Below are 26,765 nucleotides of genomic sequence, written 5' to 3'. Positions count from 1 at the left end.
CTGCAGACATACACACACATGCCATCACATCTGCAAGTTGTCAATGCTAAGTTATTAAGCCTGAGGCCTGAAGTAAATTAGGCCACGTCTCACAGAAACAGGTTATGTTAGTCATATTAAGTATTTGTGTGGATTAAAATGCCATCTACTGTTTTGTGAGTCTTGTCTCAGGATCCTGCTGAGTGGCTGGAAGGGCTATCTTCCACACCCTGACTCCAACCTACCTGAACACATTGGCCGATGCCTACCCCCTCCCAGAGGGGACTGGCTGAGATGAGCTACCCACCATTGTCTACCAGAGTCAGGCTATGAGGCCCCGGGGCAAGGGGCTTCAGTGGCTGCCTTTGGAATGAGGCTGCCTTCCAGGGTTGCCCCTGGCAACCAAACTGCTCCAGTAGCAGTTCATTTCTTAGAGGAGACTTGGGAACTGGAGGAGGTCGCTAACCTACAGGATGCAGGGAGTATATCAGCCGCGGTCCTCCTTTCCTCCTCCCAGTCTGAGTTCCCACTCCCATGAAGAGTGTACGTGCTTTCCCTTTACCTGTCTACCTCAGCTCAACAGGTTCAGCCTGAGATTCTCCCTGAGGACAGGGAGAATCTCAAACCAAACAAGTCTGGTTTGCCCTGCAGCAGAGATCTGGGTACCCAACACATCCTTGGCCAATTCCTGCCATACACCACATGCCCTCAAATGACTAACACCTTTTCACAGTTTCACTCTTTCTCCAGGAAGCCTACCTTGACTTGCCCCCTGGGCCCCAGGCAGGGGGATAGGTGCCCACCCCCACCTCCCCAGCCCCACCATGAAAGCTTAAGCATCACTCTACCATAGCACACATCACTCTGTGTGTATTTATCTATTTTTATTAACTCCTTAAGATCAAGGTACTGTGTCTTATCCCAGCAGAGGGCCTGGCATACAGGAGGCAGAAATGAATACTTCTTGAATGGAAAAATGAATGAATGAGAACACAAGATTCTGACAGAGGGAAACAGGGGAGGTGGGCAGGCGCTTTTCAAGCACTGGCTGCATTATATACAGCGCACAGAGGGGCTTTAGAATGATTCAGCTTCATCTAGAATGTAGGACATGAGGAAGGAGCAATGAAGGTAGATCAGGACCATGCGGGACAGTCTTGAAAACTGAATTAAACATTTGGGACAGGAGAGTGGCAAGCTCGAAGCAGTGTTTGAAGAAGACATATCTGGCCAGGTGTGCAGGATAGACCTCAGAGGAGAGCCAGCTGGGCAGGGAGACTGGTCAGACGGCTGTTCTGACAGTCCAGATTTGACATGTAAAGGGTCTAGACAAGAGGAGGCTTGGGAGCCAGAGGGCATCACTTGTCACTACAAGGGAAAATGTAAGCAAGAAATAAACCACCTAGCCCTGGTGGATGGCTTCTTCATGCTGCCTAGGAACGTCAGCAACTGCCTGACCTTGCTTAATTAGCATCATGTGGTTGCCATCTGAGCAGACTGGCCACTGTCCACTTTGCTCTCTGCAGAAATCTTAGCTGCCATCCTAAGTGCTGCTGTTACTTGAAGGGCACTTAGTGATAGTGGGGTGGAGGGGAAGTTGAGGAGAGCATTTTCCAAACCAGTAGTCCTGGAACCGTGGTCCACTGTGTATTAGAAGGCATCTTGCAAAGAAAACAATTGAGTTCTCTGCTCAGGTAATTTTGGGAGACTCCGGATTCAACAAAAGGCAAAGGTGTTTCTTTCCTATAATATCTCAAGGGGGCCATATGCCCCCTCCCTGCACCTCATCTTTATTGACTTACATGGCAGTAGAGCCTTTTCCGTGCCACACCCATTTGCAGCCCCTAAAGGAACATCACAAAACAGCTGAAGACTCTGAAATCAAATTGGTTGGCTTGCCTCCCGAAAGATGCTTCTGGACTACATATGTAGAGCACACTGCCCGTGTGCCCACGGCCCTGGCTTAGAAGAGTAATTTCACCTACCGCCCTACCTCAGAGGCCCTACAAAATCTGCTTACTAGCTGTGGCTCTGAAGCCACTCTGCCTGGATTCAAATACTAGCTCTACCATTTACTAGCTACGCAGCCTCGCTGTGCTTCAGTTTCCTTATCTACACAATGGGGAAAATAGAACCAACTTCAGTGGGGTTGTTTGGAGGATTATATTAGTGAGATAAGCCCTGAAGAGCATATAGCACTGTGCTTGGTGCATAGTAATCCCTCAGTAAATGTTAGGTGCTCTTTTTATCTTAGGAAGCCAAGTATCCTGTGATGACAGCCCAAGCCCTCCAGCCATAGCTCTGAAGTGAGGCATCCTAGTAAGGCTTGTTGCAAACAAGAGAAGGTGGGGGGGGGGGTCGTCTCATCCTCTCTTTGCAGAAGCAGGAATGGAACATAGGGCTATTTGACTAACAGGGGAGTGAAATCATAGAACCAGGATATATGGCTGGGCCTGAAGAGTCACAGCAAACAAAGGGGTCCACAATCTGTGTCTCCCTCTGCATGCCAAGATTCCCACCTTCTGGTGTCCCAGGTTGCCCTTCTTTACCAGAGAAGCATCAGACCATCAGGTATTTCAAGCCAGTGGCTTCCCGGCTGGAGTACTATGACCAAGATCTGTTTCTACGACAGAACATTCCAACATCAAAGGAGTGTTTGTTTTTCCTTATACCAACAACCAATTCTCCAACTCTCTGGACACCAGCCAACTGTCTTAAACTTAACTCAATTCTGATACTACCTGGAGTTAGCCTCAGATCTCACAAGGGCTCAGTCTCATAAGACTGCCCCCACTTCAAATGCCAATCACAAATCTCTGGCCACCTCTACTTCTGACCAACCAGTTACAAATTGGGGGTTCCTACAGCCCCTCTCCAGATGCAATACTTTGCTATAACAGCTCACAGAACTAAGGAAAGCACTTTACTGGTTTATTAACAGAGGACATTATAAAGGATACAATGAACAGACAGATGAAGAGGTACACAGGGTGAAATCCAGAAGGGTCCTGAGCATAGGAGCTTCTGTCCCCATGGATTTGGGGTCCATCATCCTCCTGATATAAGGATGCATTCACCGAACTGGAAGCTCTCTGAACCTTTTCACTTAGGAGCTTTAATAGAGGTTTCATTACATAGGCATGATAGATTACTCAATCTCCAGCTCCTCCTCCCTCTTCAGAGGTTGGGTGGAGTACGGATGAAAGTTCTAGGCCTCTAATTGAGGCTCAGTCCTTCTGGTGGCTAGCCCCATCCTGAAGCTATCTAAAGTCCCACTAAGAGTTGCCTCATTAGAACAAAAGAGGCTCCTGTCACTCTGGAAATTCCAAGCAATTTAGGAGCACTGTGTCGGAAACAAAAAATGCTGCTATAACCCCCATCAGTCAGGAAATTACAAGGGTTTTAGGAGCTCTTTGTCAGGAATTGAGGACAATGATCAAATATATGTTTCTTATTATGCCACAAACTTAAGGTACAAACTTAAGAGGTGTTTACACACTCTTACTGTGTGGGTAAGAAGCTCATGTCACATCCTCCATGACTACAGGAGACACCACTTCACTGCGTCTTTTACTCTCCCTTCATCTCTCCTTGCCCTCACCACACACATATCTTTCCAGGGTTTAACTTGAACCCAACAGCTTTCACACATTCCAAGGAGACGCCTTTGGATTTGGAAGGCAGAATGAAGGAATAGGGAAATAATTCTTTCTACGAATTTAGCCTTTTACAAACGGCTTTTTTTTTTTTTTTAAGAGAGAGAGAGAGTGGACATGGGGGCCAGGGGGGGGGGGCGGAGGGGGGAGGGAGGGCGGGGGGAGAGAGAGAGGGAGAGAGAGAGACAGAGAGAGAGAGATTGAAAATCTCAAGTAGGCTCCACGCCCAGTGTGGATCCCAATGTAGGGCTGGATCCCAAGACCCTGAGATCATGACCTGAGCCAAAATTAAGAGTCAGGAGGCTTAACCAACTGAGCTACCCAGGTGCCCCTACAAAGTGCTTTTATGCACATTACCTGATTTTGATAATAGCCCTCTGATAAAGGTATTATTATTCCCATTTTAGAGGTAAAACACTAAAGTTTAAATAATGTCAAATAATGGGACACCTGGGTGGCTCAGTCAGTTAAGCGTCCAACTCTGGTTCAGGTCATGATCTCACATTCCATGAGTTAGAGCCCCGCATCAGTTTCTGTACTGTCAGCACAGAGCCTGGAACTGTTTCAGATTCTGTGTCTCCCTGTCTCTCTGCCCCTCCTTCACTTGCACTCTCTCTCTCTGTCTCAAAAATAAATAAACATTAAAAAAATAAAATAAAGAACTAAATAATAGCCCAAGGTCACACAGCTATATGAAGTAGAATCAGGACCTGACCCCAGCACTTTAGACCTCTAAGCTAGGGAACTGTTGACTATACCCTCCAATGTGGCCTCCCCCCCATATTCAAGAAGCACGGCCTTGATCTGACCGAGACCTTGTCTCTGGGCAGGTCACATTCAGTTCTGTGGATTTGTGGGGGTGCAGCACCCCCAAATACCTCGCTCTGGCTCCAGAAATGACTTTTGAGAGGAGGTAAGCTGGTGAGGGCATTCAGGGATGCCAGAGCAAAGTCTTGGATCAGAGCTGCTTTGTTCCCTCTTGTAGCACATTCTCCTCTGGGGAAATCTCCAGCAGCTGTGATATGGTTGGGTTCAATATTCTGCCCTGATGTGGTCTGACAAGCAGCTAAAAAGCTGGAGTGGGAAAATGCTAAGACTGAAAATCCCTCTGTGGAAACGTGGTTACTTGTTACTACCCTCTGTGTTCTGTGTACCAGGGACTCAGGAAGTCCCAGGCAGGACTATCTGATAGGTTCTGAGTCTCATTCATAAGCCACAGTAAGCGGCATGCACCCTTCTCTAGCCTTCAGAGTGGTCAACCCAAATGCCCTCAGGCAAAAGATGGCTGTCTGCTTCCTTTGTTTTCATCTTTAGATATGTCCCTCCTCTCCTCCTACAGTGGGGACCAGTTTCTTCTCACTCAGGAACCAGCTTCTAAATCCTGAGACTCACTTTCTTCCTCCCCTCACCTCTCCTCAACTACCAGCTTTGTCACAATCTCTCAGAGGACACCCCCAAATCCCTGTTTTTATCCTCTGAATTCCAGGACCTACAATTTCTTCATTACAGTGAGAGAGAAGGATAGATTCCTTCTCATCCTGCTTATGCTGTGGGGATGAGAAGACAAGTGGTTTGAGCCCTCACTCTACCTTACCCATATTACTACCCTTTATAGCTCTACCTCAGCTGTCAAAGCCTGTGATGGCACACAGACTAAGGGAAACACACAAGTTCCCCCAAGGGACATGGAGGAAAGCTCCAAGCTTTTTACTTTTCTCCCAACACACATACACATTCAACTCTCCCTCTCTCTCCCTCACTCCCTCCCTACAAGGAGATGTTAATGGAGTCGTCTATTGAATGCAGCAGCTGCCAGAAATGTTAGGCTGACTGGGCAGAGGGCCTGAACCCATTTATTCCAAACTACAGCCCCCATCACATATCTCATGTTTTTATCTTTTAATTTCCACATTGTGCCTCAGCCAGGTCACTGAATGCTAATTCCTGGTATGAGAGCCCACATGTTTCCCTGGAGTATACACTGATGTCTGCCTGTCTACCAGCCACAAAAGTAGTGCATGAAGATGTGGGAGGGAGGATGGGAGGAAGGGTAAGTTCGCACACATCTCCCAAAGTCCATTCATATCCAAGAAAATGTTCCTTAAAAAGCCCCAATTGTGGAACCTTTCTTTGACATTTGTCTATGATTGTGACAATTTACTAAAATGTCAAAAAGTCTAAAAGCCACTCTCAAGGAAACACTGCCTGTTTCTGAAGACTCTGAACGTGAGACCAGCCAGCACCCACCAGTCATTGCCACCTCGTAGCTGCCTTGTCCTCCATCTTGAGTTATTTGAAAGTCATACATTTTATCAGCTGTTCAGAATAAAGACAACAAAACAATTTTAATTACAGGATGGGAAAATCCTAGAATATTAGCTGTGTATAATCTGGCAAATTATGGGAACATGACTTGGTCACGGGTGGAACTCTTGCTTAACACAGGAATGTGCTTCAGCTCTTGGTTCTTTCTCCCAGCTTTTTCTTTGACCTACAATTCTCAGAGGATCCATTCCACAGATATAACTCACTGCCACTATGTTCCAGCCTGCTCCTCCTGGCACAGCCCTTGGATTCAAGATAAGATTACCTCTTCCTTGTGGTTTTCTGACACTCCCAGCTGATTCCCTGGATACTGTGGTCAGAGGCTCCTCAAACCAGCTAGACTGATGGGAGCCTTTCTTCAATCTGAGCTTGCCTTTCTTCACACCTGAGTCTAGCAAGTGCTATTCACAACTGACTGCTGAATCCATAATTTGTGTTTCGTAAGAAATTTCATTTGAATGAGCTAGATGTACTCTACAGTTAAGAGGAGAATGGACAATACACACTGTAATGGACACAGATTCCCAAGCATCACTTCCTTAGGGAATCAGTCTCTCACATTCCCTAGTTATTCTAAGACCACATTATTCTGGAGGGACAAGACGCTCCCTACAACTCCAGGGGTAAGGACACAATCCACACCTAGCCCATTAAATTACTTTGCAGCCAAAAAAAAAAAAAAAAAAAATTACTTTGCAGCAACTGGTTCAGAGAAGGATATACGACCCAGACCACACTAATCATAGTCTTTTCTGTGTTTTTGCAGGAGCTATGGGAAATAATACATGTTTTCTCCCTCTAGAGTGGTGAGTTCTAAGGATAGCACTGTTTTGGGGCTGCTGGTGGCCATATGGCTGCCACGTGTAGAGAACCTGCCTAAGAGTAAAGCTATGCAGGAGTAAGCAAAGCTAAGTGATGGAAGTAGTCTACACCTTGATGCACCATTTAAACTCATGGATTTAGTCTTCCTGAAGCAAGTCTACTCTTTGCTGGAGATGTTTGGGAAAAAGGCAGATAGCTGCCTTTCACTCATCTGTTATTGGGTCCCTAAACTACCTCAGTTTTATTCCCTCTCACAAAATATATTAGGAGAAAAGTCATGGAAATGGATGAGAGTTGTCAAAACTTCCCCCGTTTACCTCCATATCTAAACACAAGATCCCAGATCTCTTGAGAACAAGAATGAGAAGCCACTTTCATTCTAAAAATACTGAGTCAACTCAGTATTTGAGGCATGTCCCTAAATCAGTGGGAATATCTGGAGAGAAAGATTTACTGTGCTCTCACATTTTCCTTTGGCCACTATCAATGTAGATGGGTCAAGATATATCAGTGGCACACCAGGACTCAGTGATATGTCAGAGAGTTCTCTGCTCCTTTGCCAACTCCATCCCTTCCTATCCTCTCTGTTAATGTGAAGGAAGTTAAGTTCTAAGGGGTCACCAGAAGCAGTTAAGTAACTGTTTTGTAGAGGCTTCCTTGGAAGAATGTAAGAATTCACCCTTATTCTCGCAAGAGGGAGCCAGTCCCAAATCTCGCAGACTCTGATGATGAAGCCTGGACTTGGAGAAGAAAGCAGGGAGTACAGAAGGAAGAAAGAGGGAAACCAAAGAGAACGATTACCAAAAAAGAGTGAAAAAGAATCTCCCAAGCACAAAATAGGAACAAGAAGAAGCCAACAGATTGAGTGAAACATACCAGAACCCGAGCACCTAAAGCCCCCACAACAGCAGGCAGTTCCTGGGCAGGTGCTGAGCTTCTCCTTTCAGATGACTCTGGATCCTGCCCTGGGGAGGTGAAGCCTGGCCAGCTCCCAAACAGAGCACAGACCTGCACAATTGACTAGCTGTCTAGTCATGGCTCAAGGGTTCTTGCAATCAAGATGCTTCCATAATTGGTTAAATCCGTGGAACCTCAGCCTGTGGTTCTGAGCTAACAAGGCTACTTAAATCCTTGCTGGCACCACTGTCTGCCAGATGCCTGCTGAAGAAGCCACCTATTGCTAGAACACATCCTCATCTTCTCTCAGCAGACCTCTACTCATCTATACTTTTGGGACAGAGGAATAGAGGGTATTATTCCCAATGTTCATAATCATTGGGCATCAATCATCATCACTATAATCACAAAGTTATTTGGGTTACTCAATATTCTACCACTTGGGAGAGGTGCTGTCTTAACTTTGGTTCCCTAGAAGCAGAGCTCAAGAGAGGATTCAGGTAATATGATTTATTGAGGTGTGCCCTTAGGAGAAAGAATGAAAAAAGCAGGAGATGGCAGGAAAGAAGAATGTGGTTGCAGCTTTGTTTGGCTTCTGCCTGATCCCACAGGGGAGCTCAAGAACATAAATAACACCAAAGAATTGATCCTTCCTTGAGGTGAAGGGGGTGAAAGCGATAGGGAAGTACAGATAGGGTCTCCCATCCACCAAGCAATTTTCTTGAGAAGGGGGCATCCGTGAGCTACTTAGAACCCAATACAGCAGCTGGAGACATGATACTCTGATGTGGTAAAGATGCATTCCGGCAGGAGTACTGACAGCATCCACCAGGGCTCCCTTAGTCAGCTCTGGCTGACATCACAAATTACCATAGAGTGTGTGGCTTCAATTTATTTTCTCATAGTTCTGGAGGCTGGAAATCTGAGGTCAGGGTATCAGCGTGGCTAAGTTCTTACAAGGGCTTTCTTCCTGGTTTGCACATGTCCACCTTCTTGGTGTGTGCTCACAAGGGGCCTGGGGAGGTGAGTTAAACAACAAGCCCTCTGATGTCTCCTCTTATAAGGGCACTAATTCCATCATGAGAGCCTCACCCTCATAACCTCTAAACAACACCATCTAAACCTAAATACCTCTCAAAGGCCCTTCCCCAAATACCATCACATTGGGGGTTAGGGTTTTAGTCATCTGAATTTTAGGGGAATACAATCCAATCCAAAGCAGCTACCATTCTGTAAACAGGGAAAAGAGACAAGAATTAGCCAGATTTGTTCCAGAAGAGCCATTTCCCTTGCACCTAACTTCTTCTGGAACCCCATCTATGGACTGACGCAGAAGAAAGAAGTTAAATCTTGACGGGCTGAGCCAGGCCTAGGATCTCCCAACAGCTTCTTTTGTCAGCAGGTGCTGTTTCCTGTCTTGTGATTGTCTGCAAGCCTTAGTCCTTGGTAAGTATTCTGTAGGTGACAGCAGAGGCATCTGTGTGCCATCCTATCCAACTTAGTCTTTGAAGCTCCCAAGCAGAGCCATTAACATTCTCTTCAGTCACAGACAGTTCTCTTCAGCCTTTGTTAGTCTCATTTTCTTCCCTTCAGACTTTCTCATCAAGAGCAGAAGCTTCCTTGTTCTTAGAACCTTTTCTTCTCTTCAAAGAGCTCTGGGCTCCAGGGAGGCCTGTGGCCAACTTGCCAGACACCTCTGGATTCCCAATGAAGAACAGATTGCCTCCTGCTCTGCAGCTCAGGACCCAAGCACTTCTGACTCCCCTCACCTAAGGATTGAGCAAAGGACCAAGTAGGATGCCCCCTTCCCTCTAGGTAGTCCTCTAGGTAGGATTAGGCGTTGGGTTATTGAGGCTATCCTGCTTAGTTCCCCAGTCCACCACTACTTCTGGATTTGGGTTATTCAGACAGAGGAATTCAGCAGGAAGTATCACTAGCCCTGCCCTTGAGAGTAGGAATCCATCCACTGGCCACCCTCCATTTTGGAGCCCCTTTCCATTCATTTGGGAGGAGGTGGGGAGGACTCACCATTTCACAGATGGAGCCCTATAGGGGCAGAAAAGAGTTCTCAATGAGAATGCCATTCATGCCTCTTATATTTATTAAGAGCTATCACACACACAGCTGTGTGGTGGGTTCCTAGAAAATAGAAGAAGTAATCTCAGGGAAGCTTAAATGCTACTACTGGCCCCAAAGTAAATTTCTTTAGCAATCTACAGATTTTAATAAGAGGGACTCAGGTGCTGGCAGTTCACTCAGAGATGAGTAAGTCAGGCAGACAGTAACTCAGTTTCGTTGTTGAAACTCTCCTTTGAAGGCTTCTCTTTCCTTCCAAGAACTACTGGTTGTATTCCTTTATCTTCCCCAAGGTTTTCCAGGATGAGAGGACTGTGCCATATTCCCCCACTGCCCAGGACTTGATTCTGACATTTCTACATCTTTCCTTCACTTATGCCCTACAGTTGTCTCAAGCATACAAGCACTCACTCCTTACAACTGCTTCTGCAGTAATTCCAGAGAGGCACATGAAAACAACTTTCCCAGGATTATATTTTACTAAATTCCTCTGCAGACAAATAGTTATGGCAATAGGGTGCAATCATTTGTATTCATTTCACTGTCCCAGTGGATCCAGCATCACTGGGCATACCAGTCCAGGTGGACACAGAGGCACACAGAAAAGGTCTGCGACTCCATCTGCTGGCTTGCCAGCAGCTCGGGGTGCAGCCTTTGAATTCCTTGCAAGACAGGCTCTGGCTCTGAACCAGGAGACCAAGATGTCTTTTCATCATGATAGAATACAGATATTCAGCCATTTTATCAAAAGTGATGACATCTACCCTTCCAAACTTAAACCCACAGACACAGACAACAAATACAGCTGGAAAACACAGAGCCAAGGAATATTGATCTAATAGGAGCTGCCTCTGCTCTGAGGAGCATTGCTTTGGGGCTATAACAGGGACCTGCATCTAACAAGACAGCTCCAAACCAAGGGCGGGGCGGGTGGGTGGGAGGGGTTAGGATGGAGTTGACAAAAACACTGATGAAATTGGGCATTTTCTTTTCTTCTTTCCATCAAGCCCTTCATCTCTACTTGCCTCGTGTATGAAAAATGCTGCTTCTGCAGATTATTTAACTATTCCCCGGGGCCTGTGATCTATCCAGAGTCATCTTTTATCCTCACAATTTCTAGTTTATCTATCTTACTGTGAGGTAAGGAAAAGATGGGGGTCCATTTTATTTTATTATTTTTTTAAGTTTTGTTTATTTATTTTGAGAGAATGAGCATGAGTCGGGGAGAGGGGCAGGGGTGGGAGGACAAGGAGACAGAGAGAGAGAGAGAGACAGAGAGAGAGACAGAGAGAGAGAATGAATCCCAATCAGGCTCCATGCTCAGCACAGAGCCTGAGAGAGGTCTTGATCCCATGACACTGGGATCATAACCTGAGCCAAAATCAAGAGTTGGATGCCTAACTGACTGAGCCACCCAGGTGCCCTTATGGGAGTCCATCTTACAGATAAGGACAATTAAGCTTCCTTAACAGAAGACAGAAAGAGAAAACGATATTACCTACTATTACTCAAAAATTAATTACTTGGTTCTTGGGGCACCTGGGTGGCCCAGTCTGTTGAGCATCCAGCTTTTGATTTCAGTTCAGGTCTTGATCTTAAGGTTGTGAGTTCAAGCCCTCCATTGGGTTCCACATTGAGTGTGGAAGAAAGAAAGACAGAAAGACAGAAAGACAGAAAGAAAGAAAGAAAGAAAGAAAGAAAAGAAGGAAGGAAGGAAGGAAGGAAGGAAGGAAGGAAGGAAGGAAGGAAGGAAGAAAGAAGGGAGGGAGGGAGGGAGGGAGGGAGGAAAGAAGGAAAGAAAGAAAGAAAGAAAGAAAGAAAGAAAGAAAGAAAGAAAGAAACAAGAAAGAAAGGAAGGAAGGAAGAAAGAGAAGGGGGAATAAAGAAAGAAATTATGCACTTGGTTCTTGATATCCTTACATGGTATTATGTATTTGCAAGTTTCAACAGAGACTCTACTCTGCAGTATCCATGTCATAGCAAAGTGAAGTGCCAGCAAAGATTCTGGCAAATTCTATAAATTTTCATAGAAAACAGTTGAAAGGCAGTTATAAAACTCTAAAACCTTCACCCAAATCAGGGGTAAAAAAAGTTGTTGGATATTAAGAGAAAGTGGTTTGTTTTTTTTTTTAAATGTTTGTTTATTTAGAGAGAGCGTGCAATCATGAAAGAGCAAGTTTGTTAATAAGGGAGGGGTTAGAGAAAGAGAGGTGGAGAGAGAATCCTAAGCAGGCTCCTCGCTGTCAGCACAGAGCCCAACGTGGGGCTTGATCTCACGAATCATGAGATCATGACCTGAGCCGAAATCAAGAGTCAGACGCTTAACCAACTGAGCTACCCAGGCACCCCAAAAGAAAGTTTTGAAAAAGATGTATTTGGTGAGAAATTTTGGTGTCCTATGGGTACTCCTCTCCAAAGAAAGAGGGGTACCTGCATTTCACCACAAGCCTAATGAGAAGGGCCTCAAGGGGACCCCTCAGAGAGCTTGCTATGTGTCTTTGTCAATTAGAGGGGCAGAATGGACTAATTTCTGACTCCAGCCCAAGAAATACAGGGACCACTATATGGGCTGGCGGCTGCTTTGTCATGCTGGGATCTGACCATAGTCACAGGGCTTGAGTGAGCAAAGAACCTGTTTCTCATGGAAAAACTGGAAATGGAATGTTGAATTATTAGGGGCTATAGAGGAAGAAAGCAACTGAGAGAGGACAGTGTAAAAAAAAAAGCAGTGTCGCATACTTGTCCAGGTCAAGCGTGTATGTGCATATGTGTGGAGGGGACTTCAGATCTCTGAAGAACCCACAAGAGTACCCCCAAGAAAATGCCTGATTTAAACTTTGGCCCCTCTTACCCCTGTTGGGATGAGCACTGGGTGTTGTATGGAAACCAATTTGACAATAAATTTCATATTAAAAAAAAACAACTTTGGCCCCTCCTAGCTTTAAAAAAAAGCCAGCTTCAACAACATGAAATAAGTACAAAATTTCTTGCCATCTCTTACTTTCTTGCTGTAGTCCTGAATGGCTCAGAAATTTCAGGGAAGTAACAAGGACCATACTTCCTCTCTTCACTGTCATCAAGCCCCAGATTGGGGAGCACAAATAGCTTAATCTTGAAGAAATCTGCAAACACTGACAGTACCTGGGCTGAACATGTTAAGTACGTAACTAGATCATGTTTTACTGCATAAAGTCACTATAGGGCTTCCTGATTACCTGCAAGAAAAGCATTTGTTCAGAAGCGGAATTAGGACCATCAATGCAGAGCAGTTTTAAAGTAACAGTGGGAACCAAAAACAAAGTTTCTTTTATGATTACACCTTATGAGTCCTACTTGTCATTGTTCCAATTACAATTGTAAAAGCTGTTCCTCCACCTTTCCCTCACCCTCAACCTTACCTTTACTATAAAAATAATAAGTGTGCCTGGGAGGCTCTGTTTTAAGTGTCTGTCTCTCTTTTTTTTTTTTTAATTTTTTTTTTCAACGTTTATTTATTTTTGGGACAGAGGGAGACAGAGCATGAACAGGGGAGGGGCAGAGAGAGAGGGAGACACAGAATCGGAAACAGGCTCCAGGCTCTGAGCCATCAGCCCAGAGCCCGACGCAGGGCTCGAACTCACGGACCGCAAGATCGTGACCTGGCTGAAGTCGGACGCTTAACCGACTGCGCCACCCAGGAGCCCCAAAGTGTCTGTCTCTTGATTTAGGATCAGGTCATGATCCCATGGTTCCTGAGATCGAGCCCCACATTGGCAGCACAGAGCCTGCGTGGGATTCTTTCTCCCTCTCTCTCCCCTCCTGCACTTGTACTGTGCTCTCTCTCTCTCCCCCTCACTCTCAAAAAAAAAAAAAAAAAAAAAAAAGGAATAAAAACACCACCAAAGGGGTCATAACAAGAGGAGCTATTGTCAGAACTAATAATTCTCTTTGACTTAACAGCACTCTTAATGTCTTTGTGGAAAAGGAGGCCTATGGACTCGAGTTCTGCCTACTTCTCCATTTCTTCTTAATTTCCCAAGCATCCCCTATTCCTTTCTTTCACTCCACAGTATGTACCACAGTTTTGAGGGAGACTACTTCTACTTCTTCTTCTTTTTTTTAAGTAAGCTCTACACCCAAAGTGGGGCTTGAACTCATGACTCTGAGATCAAGAGTCACATGTTCTACCGACTGAGCCAGCCAGGCACCCCTGAGGGAAACTACTTTTAACAGTGTCCTAAAATTTCCTGTGTTGTCACAGTCCTGCCCCACATCCTGCCCATCCTCAGGGATAACACAAAGGTCAGAAGATATGATGACAGCTTCACACCCTCTTCCATGACAACATTTATCTTCTCAATTTTCCCCTAGAGTCCACAGTGGATGAGATACATACACATACACCCACATACAAAAATTGTATACATGAATTCTCTGCCCTCCAGGGAAGTAAAACTTAAGACAGCTAACATTAAACACACACGCATAAACGTATAAATATGTATAAATAACAGAAAACAAATACATGAACAGCAGGGGAAATGCATGATTGAGATGGGAAGCAGAATCCGCCAGTCAACAAATGATTTACTGAACAGCTACTAGATGTTAGACATTGAGCTAGGTTCTGGTAATACAATTTTGAACAGAAAAGACACATTCCCTGCACAGACATGGAGCTTTCAAAATGCCAGAGAAAATAAACACTAAACAACTATTTACTAAAAAGTAGGTTAATGAATGAATAAAAGTGTATGAGGTGCTGTGTAAGATAATACATGGGACTGGCCTGAGCATTAGGAACCTAATCTAGTGGGGGTTTGAGAAGCTTGCCTACACCAGTGACATTTCAAATCGGTCCTGGAAGCTGAGTAGGGTTAGACAGATGGCTGGTGGGGAGAAGAGGGACCTAGGAGAAGAAAGGGCAAATGGGAAGGCAGAAGCTACACATTCAAGGAACTGAAAGAAGGCCTGTGTGGCTAGACTGGGTCTTTCTATGAAGCAGTGGGAAAGGGGCCAAGTAAGGAGACTGAAGAGATCAGCAGGAAGCTGGGGATTTTCAGTGATGATTCAGAACAAAGCAGGTGAAAATTATAGGATAAAAGATTCGAAGGACTGGAAGGAACTTTAAAGGTTATCTAGTCCAACCACCCAGATGCTGCTGGAATCCTGTCTGCCCATTCCCTACCTCTGGATCAACATGAATGGAGGCCAGAAAGGGCTTACATGGGATCACAGGAGACTGGTGTCAGGGAGCAAGTGAAACACCCATGGAGCCCCAAAGGCTGAGGCAGAAGGGTTCTTGGCTTCATTTCTCTGTCCCCAGAGTAGGAGTTGGAGCTGCCAGGTTCATCGGCCTATCTGTGTGAAGACACCCTGACAGCATTAGCCAAAGTGAAGTGGATGGCATCCATTCATGTTTATTAACCACAGCTTGGTGGGTGGAGAATTACTCTGAGCAGGTGTCAGGGAGGTTGGTTTGTTCAAGAGAGTTTGGCTAGTTTGCACTCACAACAGAGAACCCTATTGTGGAGGGCCAGGCAAGGTAGCCTATAGTAAAGCCAAAAGAGCAAAACCAGTGTGCCCATCACCCAGAGGAGCTCTGGCCTGTTCACTCTAATACTGGAATTTGTTCATCACTGCTAGGGTGCATGTTTCTTGTGCTAGAGGCAGGACATGGAGGCTACTCCTTCATGGTACAAAGCAATTAAACATTCATGTTTCCATGGTAGTAGTGAAGCCTGCTCCCCCCACCCCCACCATTTCCCTTCCTTTTCCTGCTTCTCACTATATGGCAGGGTTTGGTATGCTCAGTAAGGGTCCCATGTCCTTGCCATCATCGTCACTAATCAGCATTTAGTAAGCACTCTACACTACGAAGAGCTTCATGGTGGCTCAGGATACAGGAAAGTAGAGGTCTCTATACTTAAGAGGCTCATAAATCTAGATGAGGAAGGCAGAAACATGCACCATAACCTCAAGTACCAAATGGATATAGAGGGAAAAAACGAGGCTTTATGGAAAACTAGATGGCTGTAGAATCACTATGGAACTAGATCACTTGATAATCCCCAAGCTCTCTGAAGGAGCTGGCACTTGATCTGGGTCTGACATCAAAGTCAGGTGTGGTGAGGAGGTGGGAAAGTATGTGTGTGTTGAAGGAGGGATGGGGGGCACGGGGATAGAGGGACAGGGTTAGACCAGGGGTTTCTGACAGAGTAGTAATGGGAAGTCAGATTTGAAAGGTGAAGAAAATCATGAGAAGCCCTAATGGTAGAATAAAGTGCTTGGAGCTTTGCTTTTATTCTGGAGATAACGAGACACCACTAGAGTTTTGGGGCAGAAGTTTTAGAACAACTCTGGTGATTGGAATGTACAAAATAATTTGAATGGAGAAGAGGGGGAAAAAAGGCAAGGAAGCCAGTTTCAGATCAGCATATGGCAGAATTTGATAACTTTTAGTTTTTCTTCTATTGCTAAAAGAACTGGATGACAGACATTTCCCTTAACCTCCCATTGAAATTAAAGAAAAAGAGATGAAAGTTTTGGTTGCAGTGATATGGGTTTGGGATTTATAAAACCATTAAGATTCCTGTAAAAGAGTAAGATAGAAGCAAGAGCTTGAAGAAACTGGCCTCAGAGCAGCATGATGCAGGGAAGTGCTCCAAGCAGATTAGAAAAAGATTCTCCTGGGTTGCAGATGAAGATGAGTTTGTAGGACCTGGAAGGGATCTAAGACCCTAAATCTTGCTCCCTGGAAGCACCTGAGGAGGGAACATGACCCTTGAGAAGATGGGCCACATGAAGCAACTGGGAGACAGGAGTCTAGACAGCAGGATTCACAGCCTTACAAGAATCCTGTGAGTCAATGATGAAGAGCAGACACTCATTCCCTGGACCTGAAGGGAAGGTCCAAATGATGGGACAACAGATGTGTCAGGAATAACCAGCAACTCAGAACCCTCTCTAGTCTGATGGCAAAACATAAGACCCTGGAACCACAATTCAAACCTGAAGATGAGAAATAGGTGAGGTTAAATTTCCCACCATTAAGGTGGGATAGGAGCATAAAACTGGAGTGTATCTTTATTTAAGATTATAAATAAATGTGATACTTCCCCCACACAGGAATTTATAAACTGAGAGTCATACCTGCTATAAACGTTGCAGTTCAAGTGTGAAGGGATGACACCTAGATTAGAATGATTGCGAAGAAAAAAGACATAAAAGTCCTAGATGTATTATGCAGGAATAAAGAACAGGATTTGATCTGCCCAGAATCTACAGAAAATCCCATGGCATGTTGAGAATGCAGGAAGTTTCTCCTTGCCTCTGTCACTCTCTACCCTTAGGCATTCCTATAGGGGACTCAAGTAAATGCTTTATGAGTTAGTCCTAGCATCCATAAATTATGATGAAATGTAACTTAAAAAAGCTTTGTGTTCTCCCAAGGCTGTATGTTAGTGCTCGGGTAATAAAAAAAATATGAGATTTAGTCCCTGAGTTTCCACTTTGTATCAGATATGGAGAGCACCAGCAATACCTAGATTAACATTACTCTGTTCCCATCCTTGAGATGCTCACAATCTAGTGGAAGGATGGACATGCCGTCCCTTGTGTGTGTCACAGCAGAGCTGGGTAAATCTAGCAAGATCAAGTGACAACCTACGCTTCAGGAAGCCAGAGAGGGCTTTACAGAGAAGCTGAGATTTAAGTGGGTTTTACAGGAGGAGTAGGAGCTCAACATTTTGGTAAGGAAAAGAAGAGCACTCTGGGTAGTACACACAAGGCATGGAGGAATAAAGAAATCGGGAGCTTGCATTGGGGACCGGTGAGAAGGGATGAAAAAGAACTTGGAAGAATGAGCTCCCCAGTATTTTCACAAGACTAATGAAGTTATAAAGATCACATAAGTGATTTTGCAAATTCACTAGTAGGTTAGGACCTATATTCTAAGCCTGTGAGTTGGGACTCACAGAGCTAAGTGGGATTATCATAACAAAGAACAAAATTCAACCGCATTCAGTGAAAAAGATGTTCTACCTAGAAATGGATCCTACAATCTTTAACCAAGGGTAGGCTACCCACATGATGGACACAGGAGGAGCAGGTATTAACATATTCACCCCAAAAGGACTTCTGAGATACACGAAGTCATGTGTCATCTGGTATATGGCCCTATGCTGGATACTACACAAAGGGATATGGACATTTAACTACCCTTAGAGAACCTAACAGCCTGAGACCAAACTTCATTTGTCTCTCTGAGGACATGTCACCAAAATTACTAGCATGTTTTCCTTCCTCATTAATCTCTAACCTCATAGCCTTCCTCATCTACCACACGAGCAACTTTTACAGAAAACACTTTATCTTAATATCCATATTCCAGGAGTCTGGATAAAGCCTGGGAACTTAGAGGGGCCCATCATACTGCACAGCTTCAAGCTTTCTGTCTTGGGGGTCATTTTTAGGCCACTTCTCTTTAGGCACTACTCCTTCCCCACCTTTGTCCTTCACGATAAAGACAGCGTCAAACAGGGCTACGCTTGCCTGCAATCCATGGTAGCTTCATTTGAAATATGGCACAAGAAGAAAACACCCCTCAAAACTTGAGAGAGTTTTTTTCCTAATAATGTGCCTGAAGATTTATGGAAATATCTGAAGCTCATTTTCAGCACATTAAAGATCTGAATTGCAAATGTACAGGTTATATATTTTGCAATGTATTTCTGATAGAATTCAGGAATCAGGGGAGAAAAGATATTATTATCGACACATTGTTTGAGAGTGACGGGGGGATCTTAAAAAACTGACTTCAACTAAAAAAAGAAAAAAGTCTGGTTTTACCCTTCAAATCAAAAGTGCATTTGATTTTGAAAAACAATCATCGAGACTCACATTTTTGTGTTTAACAACCACCTTGAAATTGCTCTCCCTCAGAGGACAGCATGATTCTGGGCCACCTTCGCATGAATGATTTATGACATTCATGAACTTGGCAACTACTTCAGTTTTTCTAAACCTGGCATCCAACACCAGCTGCATGTTAAGTGAAGATTTATGATTTATAAAACTTACCTCATTATGCAGAGGTACATGAATTGTCTTATGTGTGCAGTCTGTAACTCCCAAGACAGATAAGGAGGCAGCTATGTCACAGAATTTATGGCTCCTTCCTGCTAAAGCTGAAGTTTTGAAGAAAAACTAAAAAAAAAACAAAAACAAAACAAACAAAAAAAAAACCTGGCCCTTTGGAGAAAAATAGCTTTAGCTAACTATTACACTCCCACATGATGAACTGGCCATAGCTCACCACTATATCTTACAAGAACAAAGAGGCTAACAGTGAAAGTCACTTTAATCACAGCACTGAACTATGTCTCCATTTTGAGCACTGCAGTAATAGACAGAACTTAAATGACTCTTTGGAAATATCAAGCAGTTTGTCAGCTTAATTTCCCCCAGTTTGGTGTGTGAGATCTCTTGCTGAGATTTCTCATCAAGTAGTCCAGCCAGAACCACAGACATGGACTTCAGAGAAGAGAATTCAACACGTTGGTGTGCCCAGTGGCTTCCTGCATGTACCTTCAACATGAGGAAGAGTAAATGTTGGCGTTGGTTATGAAACGCAGCTTGTTTTCAAAGATATTTTAGAAATGCAGCAAATCTCTCCCCATATCCTGCTAAAAAGTGGGAGCACAGAAGATTCTGTGAATCTCAAGAAAGAATCAGATTATATAGACAGTCATCAAAAATGACAAGTATAGGGGCACCTCGGTGACTCAGTCAGTTAAGTGTCTGACTTTGGCGTAGGTCATGATCTCGCAGTTTGTGAGTTCAAGCCCCGCATCAAGCTCCGTGCTGACAGATCGGACCCTGGAGCCTGCTTCAGATTCTGTGTCTCCTTCTCTCTCTGCCCCTCCCCCACTGCGCTCTGTCTCTGTCTCTATCAAAAATAAATAAATGTAAAAAAAAAAAAAAAAAGACAAGTACATGGGACCAGGTTGAGAAGCAGATCTCTTTAGACAAGATAAACACAAAAAGCAGAATATGAAAATGGTAAGCACACACGATGACAGGGAAAAGGCAAAGTGATGGAAAAAAGGATGTTTCCAGCCTAGAGATTTTCAGTAGTATAAAATGAAGAGAAAAACAATGAAATTCGTAATAAAGTATTTTCAAATATGCCTATGAATATACCTATAGAGATATATACATGGTTGTTAACGTCCCTGAATGCAAGAAGTACACCCTCTGTCTCTCCGCTGCAGAACTCTCTAAACAGTGTTCTACCCTTCCTGGCCTTCGACAGTATAGAAGACCAGCACTCAAATACATGAGGCAATGGAAGAAAGCTGAAGATGTAAAAAGTCTCCAAGGAAGGGTAAGAAAATTACTTGGACAAAGGAATGTGAGGAACCCATTTCCAACTTTAATAACTAATTATTAAGTCACTTGATTTTTGAAATGTGTCTGGTATTTCAGTGTACTGGATGCACTGAAATGCGTCCAGTTCTTAATAACACCTTATCTGCTCATTGAAATGCAGTTACTCTAACTCAGTTAAATGATGCTCTTCACACAAAATGGTGCCCTGGATCGCCTGGGTGGTTCAGTTGGTTAAGCATCTGACTCTTGATTTCCTTCGGATCAGGTCATGATCTCACAGTTCGTGAGATTAAGCCCCATGTCGGGGGCTCTGAAATGACAGCAAAGAGCTTGCTTGGGATTCTCTTTCTTTCTCTCTGTCTCTGTCTCTTCACCCACCACCCCCCCTCCTGCCTGCCCAAGTACATAAATAAACTTTAGGAAAAAAACCCAAAAGAACAAAAACTGGAGCACCTGGGTGGCTCAGTCAGTTGAGCATCTAACTCTTGATTTTGGCCCAGGTCATGATCTTGCTGTTCGTGGAATCAAGCCCGGCATCGGGCTCTGTGCTGATGGTGTGGAGCTTGCTTGGGATTCTCTCTCCCTCTCTCTCTCTCTCTCTCTGCCCCTCCCTCGCTCACACTCTCTTTTTCTCTCTCAAAATAAATAAATATTTTTTAAAAAGTTAAAAAAACAAAAACAAAATGATGTCCTAGGGTAAGAGAACAGTATCAAAGAACCACAAATGCATTAATTAAGGTAAAGCCTCTTTGGCCACTGGGAGTATATCCAAGAGCAGAGTACATGTACAGGGAAGAACTTCATTTGAGTTCAGAGACTCATTTACTACTTCTCATTAAGCTACCTATAGATTTGACCACTCAAACACAGGTGCTGTTCTCCAGGGCTCTGGGTCCTGGCATTCTGTTGACTGCCTGTAATCCTGAGAGCTACCTCCCAAGCTCAAGCCAGGGAGTCATGCTCTAAATGGAATGAGAGAGGTGGGCAAGCACCATACACACGTACACAACATATACATATACAACAGCCCAAGGCAGACCAAACTTCCTTCTGGGAAGCCACACAAAGCTGGGGAGAACACACATACATGGTGGCCTGAATCGCAGCCTCTGTAGAGTTGCCTTTGTACTTTGCCACGCTCAGTAGCAGTTTGTTATTCTATGGTGGAAGACAGGTGTTCATGAACTCCCCAGCGACTATCATGCTCACAGATTCCCCTTTCCCCTAAAGAATGGGTCACAGGGCTCTTCCCAGGCAAACCAGCTTGCTTCACATCATGTCACATACATAGTCACCACCCCCACCCCACCCTCAATTGCTAGTTAAATAAAACAAGGAATTGGCACCTAAACCAAAGGTCTACAAACTGACCCAGTGACCCTTGAGACAACTTGACACTTTTCTGTGCCTTTACACAATAACAGAACTCCCTGTGGATGACTAGTTCAAGCCACGCAGGAAGGTAGCCAGGATGGTGCAAGCAGCCCCAGGAATACACTGGGGTACAGGAAGAAAATATTCAAATATATTACATTTATTTTTTTCTTTTCTACTTTTATTTTGAATTTGAAATATGTTTAATAATAGTACTAGATATATGTAAGTGTATATAAATACATAAATAATACACATAATGGAGGTGTGTGCTCAAGTATTTTTCTAATAGGAATGTGTAACAAAAAAGTTTGGAGACCAGAGGACACCATGGTGCTTGGGGGTATTTCTAAGTAAGATGTGGGTCCTTAAGCCCCACCCCACCCCCATCAGAATTCCCTGTGGAACTTAAACACACAGATTCCTTGACCCACCTCAGACCTACAGGACTAGAATCTCTAGGAGTGGGATGCTTAGAGCTTCCTACTGATGTTTGGGAACTAGAACAATAGAAGAATTAGAGAAGCAGGCAGGAAGAAGCTGAGCCACAAAAAGGGCCGAATCAGTACAAATGGGAATGTCAGAAGCCCATTTCTTTCTTTCTTCCTTTTTTTTTTTAAGAGTGGGTTTTTGTTAAATGTTTATTTATTTTGGAGAGAGAGAGAGAAAGAGGGGGGGGAGCTTGCGTGTGCATGAGCATGAGCTGGGAGGGGCAGAAAGAGAGAGAGAGAGAGAGAGAGAGAGAGAGAGAATCCCAAGCAGGCTCCAGGCTGTCAACACAGAGCCCCACATGGAGCTCGATCCCACAACTGTGAGATCATGACCTGAGCTAACATCAAGAGTCAGATGCTCAAACGACTTAGCCACCCAGACGTCCCCCAAAAGCCCATTTCTGAGGGAGGACCAATAACTGGTTGCTATAGGCCAGGTCCTCCTGTGGCCTAAGGAAGAGTAGTCACCCTCCTTGTTCTTCCAAAACTCTAGCTTTATGGATACTGAACAATGCCTGTATTTCCCCAACTAGCCTTCAATTAAATCTTCATCACCTAAGGAAACCTGGGCACGTCCTCTCCTGATGGCTGGGGAGTAGCAGTAGGGAAACTTAGAAACCAATAGCCCCTCACATAGAGAGCCTGTAATCCAGGGAAACTGAAAAAATAGTGGACATAATCTCTCTAACTCAGTACTTTCAGGAATGAGGACAAGATAAGACAAAGAATATACAAGCCAGAGTTGTCTGTAAGATTTTGAAAAAGGTTCTGTACTGATTGAACATTTAACTTGAAATCATGTGTGGGTGATTTCTAAAAACCATACCAAGTAAAAAGGGAGGCTATGGAGCAGAAGCTAACACTGTCTGTGTGACCTTGGGCAACACAGTTGTTCTTTATCTTCCTCGTCTATTAAATGAAAGGTTAGACTTTAAAAGGTATCTTAAGTTCCTTTCCGTGTTTCTACAACCCAAGTTCAGATTCAACTTCTAGCTCAAGGTTCCTTTCACTATACCATGCTAATGAAGATTAATTAAAATTAAAGCCCTTTAAGCTAGAAAATTCAGAAAGGCCTCCTTTACCTTTAAAAATTAACTATTAAATGGATCTTCATGAAAAGCAAATCTCTGCTTTTGGTGACCCTCTTCCCTCCCCAAATAGGTGCTTCAAAACATTGGTTCTGGACCTATCCAAGAGCCAATTGTTTTCCAAACCTGAATGAAAATCCAGAGTGAGGCTGATTTTTATCCTGTGCAATGAGACTGCAGTATCAATGGAATGCAAATGTCCTATCTAAACAGAGTGACATTTTATTTTCATTTATTGCTGGCTTACTCTTCTTTCAGGGTCATTCTATTTTTCTTTTCTCTTTTTGGAAGGAGGGCAGGTTGGTGGGTTACCCAGGCTTTCAATATAAAATGAAACCTAGTAATTGTCACCTCTGGGCACAGAGACATCACCTGACATAATACTTCCTACGCTTCACTGGGGCAAGTTCTGTTGAATCAAACTTGAATGGAGTGACACTGTGTAATATGCTCCAATATAGTGTAGCTAATGCCAGCATGGAGAAGTGCAAACTGGCTCCTGAGACCTGCTACAGGTACATGAAAAATTCCAAGGAGAACAAAAGTGAAAAAAAAGTTCCAAAACTGACAAAAGTGACAAGGAGAACAAAAGTGACAAAAGTATGCCACATTTTTATTTCACGAAGATGGAAGGTGCCACAGCAGGATATTCGTCTTTGGGAAAAGTGAATAAAACATCATCTGAGTCACCAATTTAAAGACATTTTGCTTTAAAAATATAAACTAGATTCTATGAGTTCTATGATAGATTATACTTTACAGTTTGTTCTGCAATCTTAACTACACAAAATTTTTAAAAAATATTTCGAACTCTTTTATTCCACTGACTAAAATAACTTGTTAATACTGGATTAGGCTGATATTATAAAATTGAACTTCTCCATGTATGTGGAGGTAAAAGATGAGGCCCATTTCGGCAGCAGGGCCTAGTGGGAAGCAACACAGGTTCTGGAGTCAGATAACCTAGCTTCAAATTCTGACTTTACCAATCAGTTGTTATGTGAGCCATATAACACATCAACCATTCTAAACCCTAGTTTCCACACACAAAATGGGAATATTGATAGTATTCTACTTAAAACCACTGTGGTAAGCCTTCATTAGACAATGTATATAAAGCATTTAGGACAACATGTGGCATTTAAGTAAACAGTTAACAAGTATTAGTGATTACTATCTAATAACAATTCCTATTAACTGCTGGGAGTTAAATACTTAACAATTGAAACTAGTTTTCAATCTTCAAATATGCCCCCCCCCAAAAAAAACCCTTAATCATACTAATTAGAATATAATTTAGGGGCGCCTGGGTGGCGCAGTCGGTTAAGCATCCGAGTTCAACCAGGTCACGATCTCACGGTCCGTGAGTTCGAGCCCCGCGTCGGGCTCTGGGCTGATGGCTCAGAGCCTGGAGCCTGTTTCCGATTCTGTGTCTCCCTCTCTCTCTGCCCCTCGCCCGTTCATGCTCTGTCTCTCTCTGTCCCAAAAATAAATAAACGTTGAAAAAAAAAGAATATAATTTAAAATATAGTATGCACAGGTATTGGGACAGCTGCCTGTTCTGTCTGGGAAACATTTACCCACATGCAACTCGTGTACTGGCTCCTTTCACTTTCCTGTCTGACACTGAGATGACAGCAGAGAAATGAAATACAGTACTGTGTTGTATGGTGAAGAATTATATCACCTGGCTGTGGATCTAACTGTCCATTCTTATTCATTTGCATCCTATTTCTTTTTAGACTCAGGCTCATTTCTTCAAGCCTTCAGGCTATAGGCCGTGTTAATTTGCAAGCAGTCCAGAAACCTGTCCTTCACACTGGCCAATACAATACAGCCCCATTCTCAGGCTCTAGCTTTGAGTATCTAGAGCTTACCACATCCCCCTTGTGGTCATGGAAAATATTTGCCAGGCTCTTGGGGAAACCACCAGGAACCTCAATCATCCACAGTAACACTGTCTCAGACACTCTAAAGATAACACCATTGGACTCCAGGATTCTTTTGATTAATACTTTGTGGACTTTAGAAATATGCAACAACAACAACAACAACAACAATAACAACAACAAACTCTTAAGAGAACCAGTTGATAAAAGAAGGAAGAGAGGAGACTATAGTTACTCCAATTATTGCACTTGAACGCTTCCCTCCCCGATGTACACAACACAAAGATGCAAAATTATCAATTACTACTTTGTTTCAATGTTTAATACCATTCCTCCTTCCCCTCTACTGATGTGGGGAACAAAACCAGAAAGAAATGTAGATAAAATTAAGTTTCCTTCTAACCCGCAGCTCACCGGCAAATATTTGCAACAGACAGAATATGACATTCCTCCAGGAACTCCCAACTGTCTTAATGTTAATGCTTTACTAGAGAGAAAAGCAATCTTAGCTTGACGATAGCTGGGCCTCCAGGATCCTGTGAATCTTTAGCACACAAAAATCCTTTTGGAAACTTCCCCGGTCTTTGCTTTCCCCAACTCCCAAGTATATCATCAGTCACCCTTCACAACACCAGTGCAGCTCTTTCTGCCCACGAGTCCTGTCCCTGTGCTTTGATAAAACCTTTATGCACCGAAAACATCTCAATAACTCTCTCTTGGGCGTTGGCTCCAAACCCCAGCATTTTCCACATCATCTACATTCTTTTCCATCAGTATATTGTTTTAGAATACAAATCCCTACCAACAGGGGTCAAAAGTCTACCTCTCAGGAAATTAAAAAAACCAAAGAAATGAGAGTATTAAGCAGACTAGTAACAATTAAAAAATAATAGTTAAGACTTAGATAAGAGTGTGACTTTTATTACAATGTTTCGTCTGTTATGACCAATGTTATGTTTGCCTTTTCTGTTTCTCACTCCCACTTCCATCCTCCTCACAATGTACACTCTTTAGTTATCTTCTCTCCCAAACTTCCCCCGACATTTCCTTCACAATTCCTCACACAGCTGTGATAGCCTAAGAGGAACGCACCTCCTTCGAAATAGGACTTAAAAGCCAAGTTGCTTCATCTTCAAAATCAAGGACACTGTCAACTCATTAGTGAATTCACGTTTTGCTTTCACTATATTTCCACCACTTAAAACAGTGTTTGACACATGGTAGGCACTCCAGTACCTGTTTGTTTCATCAGACTCCTACCTCTTTGCAAAACTGAAACTGATCACGGTGCAGTGGCCACTGACATCTCGTTACAGAGCCCACAGTTTCTGTTCCTGGAAACCAGCAGGTTTGAGACGGGATTGAGGAGCTTCAGTGAGGCCTAGCACAGCAGAGGCGGCGAGGGGAGGGCGGGAGGGGGGCGCAGGCAAAGAACCTAAGGTCAAGTATTTTTTTATTTTGAGGGTCTGAACGATAATTAGCTCAATTCAACCCAATTCTCTGAACGAAAGGCTGCGTTAGTAGCTCAAAACCAGAGATCCCCGTGGTAAACGGCATGAATTTGAGATCTGCACATCCAGGTGTAGTTCAAATGACGGCCAACAGGTAACCAAAAGACGAACAACAGACGGAGCAGACCAACAAATCTGCTCTGAGCCACAGATTTTCAATGAACAAACGCCCAGGATAAGATGGCGCCGTTACTCAAAAAATTAGAGTGCGGAAAACGACCACCCTAGCGGATGGTGCACGCGCCCGCGCTCGCCCCGGGATACAAGCTGAGCCGAACTCACGTGC

The 26,765-nt window shown here is 43.8% G+C and overlaps 1 long non-coding RNA gene across 1 annotated transcript in view; it reads right to left on the bottom strand.

The window, feature by feature from the left end:
- Positions 1-26,765, bottom strand: part of LOC121010776 (uncharacterized) — an 84,118-nt gene that overhangs the window by 29,964 nt on the left and 27,389 nt on the right. The window lies entirely within an intron of this gene.

Source organism: Herpailurus yagouaroundi, unplaced genomic scaffold (genome assembly GCF_014898765.1).
Source record: "Herpailurus yagouaroundi ecotype Mexico unplaced genomic scaffold, PumYag 192, whole genome shotgun sequence".
NCBI lineage: Eukaryota > Metazoa > Chordata > Mammalia > Carnivora > Felidae > Herpailurus > Herpailurus yagouaroundi.
The sequence above is the reverse complement of the archived record's forward strand: the minus strand, read 5'-3'. Positions and strand labels throughout refer to the sequence as shown.